The sequence below is a fragment of the Schistocerca serialis genome, chromosome 11 (genome assembly GCF_023864345.2).
Source record: "Schistocerca serialis cubense isolate TAMUIC-IGC-003099 chromosome 11, iqSchSeri2.2, whole genome shotgun sequence".
NCBI classification, from domain to species: Eukaryota; Metazoa; Arthropoda; class Insecta; order Orthoptera; family Acrididae; genus Schistocerca; species Schistocerca serialis.
Window position 1 is genome coordinate 151,897,607 of NC_064648.1, and position 8,048 is coordinate 151,905,654.

The window sequence follows — 8,048 nt, forward strand, 5'->3', positions numbered from 1 at the left end:
CTTCAGCAGTCCTACTGATACCAGTTCTTCTGACGTATTCGTGATGCAGCCACCACCGCCGTCGCCGTCTCCGGACTGCGACCTGTCGACTGCTGCCCGACTGTCCAGGCATCGGGCAACCTTCACTCTGCCGCCACTTCCGGGTCCGAACGGAAGACCGCCCAGCTCCGTGCCGGTGGTTTCCACCGCCACCTGCCACAGCGCCGAAGCCTACAGCCCGGGGTCGATCTCCCCGCGCGGCACTGCGTACTGTCGCTTCGCCGAGACACCGAGTCCCGACGTGAGATGTCTTCGCCGGATGCCGGCTCCCAGCTGAGGGCCGCAGTCGGCTCGGCGCACGACCCGCTGCGACGCCGAACGGGTGCCCCACCTCTCGGCTGCACGTGTCCGCGACGGGCCACACTTGTGCCTGCGCTGCTTCGGCGTCGGAATATTGTGGAACGCCGCTGGGCAGTATCCCGGACTGTGACGTGCGTATTTAACTGTTCGAGGGTAACAGAATGGTTGTCTTGTTACGTTCGACGATGATTTTGCTGTAGCTGCCCACAATGTCCTCCAGTCTTCCTCCTCGTCAACCGAATCCGGGACCGCCAGTCGGAGGTCGAGTGCCTCTCGACAAACGCCGAGACGACTCCCTCCGATCGGTACCTGTCGTATGCGTAACCTGTCTGCAATGTTGTGGGGTCAGAATTGCAATTGCTCGGAGACCGATCGATCGACAGAGGAGGAGGAGGCTCGCTTCGTTCTATTGGCAGAAGCAGATAGAGACTGCAGTGGTGATTCGACTCGGACATCGGCAACGTATGTAAGTAGTGGCTTAGATTTTGGTTTTTCACTCGTGGGGCCCTCGTATCTTTGTATCCCACCTTACTGTTTCTCGCTATATTAGATTTAAACTCGGTTGTAGTATATGGTAAAGATCTGAGGGCTGAACGATTATCACCTATGGTATGCACCTTGCAATTTAACAGGACACTCGGCTCCTTGCCCAAAATCACCTGATTCCACTGAGTATGCTGACAGAAAGGCCAATCTGCCAGGCAGTGCAGACAGAGCACACAGTTAAGGCGACGAAGGCTGCGGGTACCGAGAAAGATTGGGACAACGTAAACAATAGGTAAATATGACTGTGGATTGTTGTAAGTAGTGAAGTATGAATTTAGCAGTGTATACTGTTTTACCTGATACACTAATTCATGTTTTATTTAGTTAGTTATAAATTTGATGAGTGAAATTGTGAATGAGACAAAAGAAGCTCATAGAGGAAGGGAGATGAAGTTATTGCTATATGTTGATGATGATGTGTTATAGGGAACTGACAGTAAGGGTAGACAAGAATGAATAGACATCTTAAATGGAGGAAAAAAAATCAAGAAATACGGAATGAAATGCAATGTGGAGAAAAGCAAGACTATGACGGTAATTAGAGAAGACAAAGTGGGCAAGGGGCAAATTAATATTAAAGAGGAGGACATTGAAATTGTGGATAATTTTAAAATGTAGAAAGCGTGACAGGGGAGGGTGCAAGAATGGTGGCAGAAGTTAACAAAATGAAGTGTAATGGAGGGTTGTTCCAGATGTTCTTGGCACCCGTGCTGTCATAGGAATCAGAGACGTGGGAAGTGACAAGAAAGGAGTAAAGTAGAATCTGAGTCAGTGAAATGAAATTACTAAGAAATATGATCAGGGAAAATGAGGAGAGAGAGAGTGGAAATGAAGATGTGAATGAAATTGGAATAGAAAAGCTGAAAGAGAGAATTGAGAACAGATTAAAATGATTTGGGCATGTAAAGAGAATGGAAGATAGAAGAATAGCAAAACTGATGATGGAGGCAAAGTTTGAGGGGAAGAGGGAGACCTAGAGCAAGATGGATTGACCCAATAAACCCGAATCTATCCCTTGTGTCCTCGTCGTGTTACTCAGGTAACCTGTATCAGCGAGTCACAGTTTTTGTCTGAGGATTATTTTCTGTGTAAATAGAAATATCCAGAATGTTGCAAAAAGTGCTAGGGGTCATCTCTGTGTTCTCCTCTTTACACCGTAGTGAGAACACAACTTGCCCATATTATCAGTGCCAAACTTCTGTGCTATTATAACAGTGTATAACATCTGTCTTTGAAAGAGGGCCAGAAATGGATACATCATAATAAATTATGGACAACATTAGACATGGGGACATATGAACACACAGAAACATTGTCTTCATTGATCCAAATATATGCAACAGTTCTTGGCATGAAGAGGAAGGTTGCATTTCTGGGAGTATATAGGGCTCACTTCTTTTCATAGTACCGACTGTCGACAAATCCCAAGTCGCCGACAGCCTTCCTAATGGCAGAGTGGTGAAAAAATTATCAGTGACTATATTTCTGCTGGTGTTTTGAAATGGTAACATAAGTCTTTTACTACCCTCTCTTCTTAATTAGTTTCTCTTCCAGAAACTGATTTACCCGTACTAGCCAGTTGTTTGATAAGAATCTCACAAATCAGAAGTCCACAAAACCTTCATCTGTCATATTTGGTTGGCTTTGAGGGCATGTATTGAGTGAATCTTGTCTTTCCTTTGTAAGGAAAAAGCTGCTCATCAACAATGAGGCAACAAGTATGCACTTAGGTTCCTCGAAGCTTTGAATTTAGCACTTCGGACGTGTCAGATCACACGGCAACTTTGTCACTTTTCAAATGCTCAGCCCAAGCCTCCACATTGTCAGATCTTCTAAATTTGCTTATGAGCCAAAACCTGTTGAGGGATAAGCTTGCACAATACAATACAATACAATGCAATGCATTTGTTTCCCACATTTCCTTCAAATTCTTCAGCTGTAAATGGCTTCCACACTTTCACTGCTTCTTCTGAATTGATGTTATAATATGTGAATACTTTATTTGCTTTCCTGTCAGTTTCACATACTATTATATCATACATTTCATCTCTGAATATACTCTTGAATGTGTCTTTTGTTGCATATATTGGACCAGCCCTTTATTGCAAAATATGCTTTAGCAGCTTTCTTGTCCCAAAAGGGTCATTATTCCATTCTACCATGTAGAATGCCTACAAAAAACACAATCGCTTCATTGTTTTCATCAGCTGTCATTTTTATCACTACTATTATCACTTGTCTCTCTTTTAACTTCAATATCACTACAAGCATCAGTGGCATCTTCAGTATCTGAAGCAGCAGCATCTTCCTTACTTGGCATCCATTCATTCGTAGAATTTTCTGTATTGGAGTACTTTATGCTGGGTATAGTGAACCTGTGTGCTTAAGTAATAGATTAAAGGAACTTTCAAGTAATACTTACATTACGTTGAATGAGTACTGTGGCAGTATGAATAGTAGCTGTTTGGTGTATTTAATTTAGTAAGAAACAGTGAGATCTTGTAGTGTGATATTTTGAATCTTTAGTAAAGTATGTAATGGGAAATATGTTAGTCTGGTGTTACGGTGCCTACAGGGGCAATAGTTAGTGAATAATAGTTAGTTCCCAGATGTAAGATAGACGAGCAGGCAGATGTAAACACCGGTACAGTGCTGACAAAGCGATTCAAGTGTTGCAAAAATACTGGATAGGTAGAATTTCTTGTCTCTGCATCGTGCAACACTGACCCAAAGCAGCGATATCCTGAGGTACTACACTGAAACGGATGGTCTTTAGACGTAATGTGATCGTTACACTGCTCCAGGTCCCTCGAGCACAGTGAGTGTGATAGAAAATTAACCTACAGTATTTTCTGAGGTCAGAGATTTGACATTGGGAGAAAGAAAAAAAAAGAGTCAGATATTAAGAAATATTATGAAATATCAGAGGAGTACTAAGGACACAAGGGAATAGCTGAAAATCAGCTGCGACCGAGGAAGTAAGTCTGTGGTATCAGATGGCTCTACGAAGCAGCCCCAGTGGACTTGTCTCTCAGAGTGAGAGGTAGCTGTGAGTTGAACTATTAACGTTTCTTATAATGAATAGAGGATTTCTCATAAGGTCATACTACAAGGATGGTGAGTTACAGTTATGAATATGTCATATTACAGAAGATGGTGAAGTATTATGTGCATTACTGACATACAATGAAGATAAATCGTGTTCAGTGAGTGATAGAACAATGGTGTTTTCCAGGGTGGTATGTCTGAGAATGCAACCGTGGCAATGCTACTACTAAGTCCTTTAATTTGTAAATAGTTTTTTTCTTATTTGTTATACAATAAGGCAACAGTGTAGATTAACATAAATGAGTTCGCGCAGGTCAAGGAGTGCCTGCTTTTTGCATTGGTCTGCCAGAGAGTGTATGATGTTGTTTTAGTAGATTAATCCTTGGAATGGCTGAATGAGATTTAGGGGAATTTTCACTGGTTATTAGAGGTGAGCTAGGTATGTATTTTAAGTATGTGTGGGATTCAGATTTTAGTACGAGATGCACTTACGGAGAGGCTTCGTATCGTCAATCCCATTTACTCAGTGTCGGACATTACTAGCATTAGAACGTAAATATTAAGTAGGAAGAGCAGCGAGGTTACTTGTCTTCCTGATCCCCCCCCCCCCCCCCCTTTCCTTCAGCTGCTAACTGAACTGAAGAGAAAGAGAGTAGTGCAAACTAGGAACTAAAAAGCTTATGTTCTAAGTGTAGAGAAAAAGAAAGGATGCCGAAGTGTTACCATGGACTCAGGATGGAGATTGTGAAGTGTAAAAGCAGCTGTCATATATTAGTGATTCTACTTCAGCCAGCTCATCAATAGGAATCGACGTGCCAGATATTCCTAGGGGGACGAAAATGTAACGACGTAAACAACAGACGGTCCCCAGTGGTGGAACTAGCGTGCCACCAGAAGAGGTCGACGATCTCCCGACACGGCGATCCCGTGCCGTGTGCCCACTTACTGCCGTCCACTTCCGCAAATCGACAACCGGATCTGAGGTGCCGACTGAGTTTTGTGAAGCTTCTGTCCCAGCCGGAAGGTCCGTCGACAGCCTGTGCCGGTCGTCAACCTATTCGTGACGCAGCCTCCGCTGTCGTACCTGGTCCACGAACCTCGGACAGCTACCCGACTCTCCGGGCGCCGCCAGCACGTCCCGGTCCGAGGCACGAGATCCGGCCGGCTCCGGACCGCAGTTGTCCGACGCCGCCTGCCACCTCTCTCCGGCCTGCGGCTCCACATTCAGCACCCTGGGCAGTTTCACTGGCCGGGCCTGCTTAGCCCTGTCTGACAACCAGCATGTCACTGAGCCACCACAGTTAGGAGATAGCGAAGCTGTACGCTCCTGTTCACCTTCGTGGGACACACTTACGTCGGCTCCTCGGGACTGAGGGTCGGTGGCTGCTGCCTGTCGTACGCCCCTTGCCGCTCCACACCTTCACGTTTATTTATATTTGGAAATGAAGTTAAGCAACAAATTTGACAACCTGGCTGCCTACATTGCCCGGACCTCGACACAGCTCCGGCAGACAGCCGTTCGCCTGCACCTTCATGTTGACACCGATTACACTGCAAAAGTGGTTTAAAAATTACTGTACAGTTTACACCAAGTGGAACACCCTTGTAATGTTCATTTGCTCTATCTTTTTCAGGCACTTAGAACAACCCATCGGTGCAAAACCGTTCGTAATTGTTGGGGAATTGAATAGTTTGTTTCACGAGTATCTGAGTGTTCTTTGATTAATTACTTTGTGTGCATTCATTATTGTACTGTAATACTTGAGATTAAGGAATTCATCAGAATTTTTGAAGATGTACCTCATTGCAAATAGTATGCTGTCTCCTTTTTAAATTTTTAAATTAGGTTCCATTTCATCTCACAGGTTGACAGGTGACAGCAGCGTTTGCCGAGTCTTGTGGTGCAGTGAAAGTTTGTCTCGGATGTTTAGCTGGTGTAGCTTGTAGTCATCTGAAGGTGGAGCCCTCGAAGTTACCAGAAGGCGAGATTGCAGTGCCGGGCCTACGGGAAGCTCTAAATCGTGTGGCGCTTTGCCAATTTATTAGGGAAATATTCACACACTGTGACTAGCCACTGTCCAGAGCAGTTGTTGTCGAGGCTTTTTGTATTTTTAATTTAGAGAAATGATTGTCCTTAAGCAAGTAAAATGTCATAGTTATTGAAAGGTTAACAAACTCACTACCATGTGAAACTGGCACATTTCGTTTGAGGAAATGTTTATATCAATTCACTTGAGATAGTAAATGAAAGGAATATAAATGCAGGTTCCTCCTTGCATGTCATATTATAGCAGAGGTGCATCATTGTTGTTAGAAAAGGAAGGAAAAATATTTGACACTTTTAATGTAAATTAGTTTTTCTTGGGCCAACAGAAACTATTTGTTTTAGTTAAAATGCCTTATGTATGCTAAAAAATGAATGTATTTAAAACCCATATGCTTTTTGCCTTTGCTAACAGGGCGTTATTCTGTGTGCCCTCGAATGTTATGTTACCGGTTTACAGTTCTCGATTTTAGGTTTAAGAGAGCTCGTTTGTTAATAGAGTCACACTTTTTCTGCTCGTTTGTGTGTTATTAATATGTTTAAGTAAAAGTTTCTGTTCTCCACCAAATCCTTGCATTTAATGAGGCATTTTAATTGATAAAAATTATGTAACTTTCAAAATTATGTAGCTGTTTCAGAAAACAGCCGTTCTACGGAATTTGAAGTATTTGTGTAGTACTAATGCCTTATTCTAGAAATGGTTTTATTGAGGCATTTTGGTGTGCTGAGGTCGTTCTAGTGGCAGTGTTTGCAAATGGACAGGCCTGGAGAATTTTTTATATGGACTTCTCTTATGTTTACAAATTAATGTACACCCTTCAGGAATAGTTGTTAATATTTGTTCAGCCCCCCTCCTCTTTTTTATTAAGTTAGATTTCCAAGTACACATATAGGAAGCAAAATGTGAATATTTAGGGAAAAAGCACAGAGAAAAAAGTTTTCACTCTATAAACTGCTAGATGACAACTCTTTTCCTCTGTGTAACTGAGTATTCTGGAGGGCACTGAAGGGAGACTGGGAGAATAATGTAGGCAGCTCCTCTGGTGTCCCTCCCGTGTGCTCCATACCTGCCCGGGAGAAGCCTTCCGATCGGCCGATGACTGTAAATGAACTCGGCCGATGAGTCGGAGATCTTAGCATTCGGATTGTCCTCAGCTTCACCGAACTGCTTTAAAGGTGACTTGGATGGTGTGTTACCTTTTTCACTCTCATTTCCATGAACAGTCAATGTGATAGCCTTTTGCTTCACCTTCAGTGTAACTCACTCAAAAGGTCCAGCCTGCAAGAGATAGTAACAGTTTCCCATATTCCACCAGTTGTACCTGTACAGGAACTGCTTAGTGGCCATTGACGTAATGCTCTTTAGCGACGGGTGGACTCTGCATTCTCCACACGTGCTAGGAATCTGAGCCCGAGTTCCTCTGTAAGCGGTGGCAACTTGCTCAGTCCCGATACTTCCCGCTTCCACTGTGCCCTTGCGAGAAAGGAGCTTAGAGAAGAACCTTCTCTGTTTTTGACACAGTGTTCTCGACACTGTGTCGGAAAGAGTGAGACCGGAGGAGAAAGTCGGAAAGGCCCACACTGGACCACTCTGGACGCTTTCTCCTCCGGTAGCCTCACCGTACACCTCAGTCGTCACAAGTTGCGAGCCTCCTGCCCGTGCACGTCGAGCCGAACCTGGAAAGTTTTGCCCCGAGACGTGCTGTCTGACACTCGGGTGCTGGATGCGTATAAGACGTTCACTCGAAAATGATACGGTACCCAAAATTGGCAGATAGCACATTACAGAATAGATATTGAAGCTAGAAGTCGACTGTGACTAAATGTAATACATTTATTATTGCTGAGGAACTATATATCAATGAATTATTTATTCTGTAGTTAAAAAACACCCTCTCCATAGTAAAGTATTCTCGTGCGATTCAGAAGGTGCTATACAGCGACAGACTTCATTACAGGTCATCTGTTAAATTTTAAAGGTATTTTAATTTTGATTAATCTACATCTACATCTACATTTCTACTCCGCAAGCCACCCAACGGTGTGCGGCGGAGGGCACTTTACGTGCCCT

General features: G+C 43.7%; 1 long non-coding RNA gene across 1 annotated transcript; it reads left to right on the top strand.

Moving 5' to 3' along the window:
• The first annotated feature begins 533 nt into the window (after positions 1-533).
• Positions 534-6,455, top strand: LOC126427391 (uncharacterized). Its single transcript, XR_007576660.1, has 3 exons — positions 534-805; positions 972-1,117; positions 5,799-6,455. It is a non-coding gene; the product is annotated as an uncharacterized LOC126427391 (long non-coding RNA).
• Positions 6,456-8,048: the final 1,593 nt, after the last annotated feature.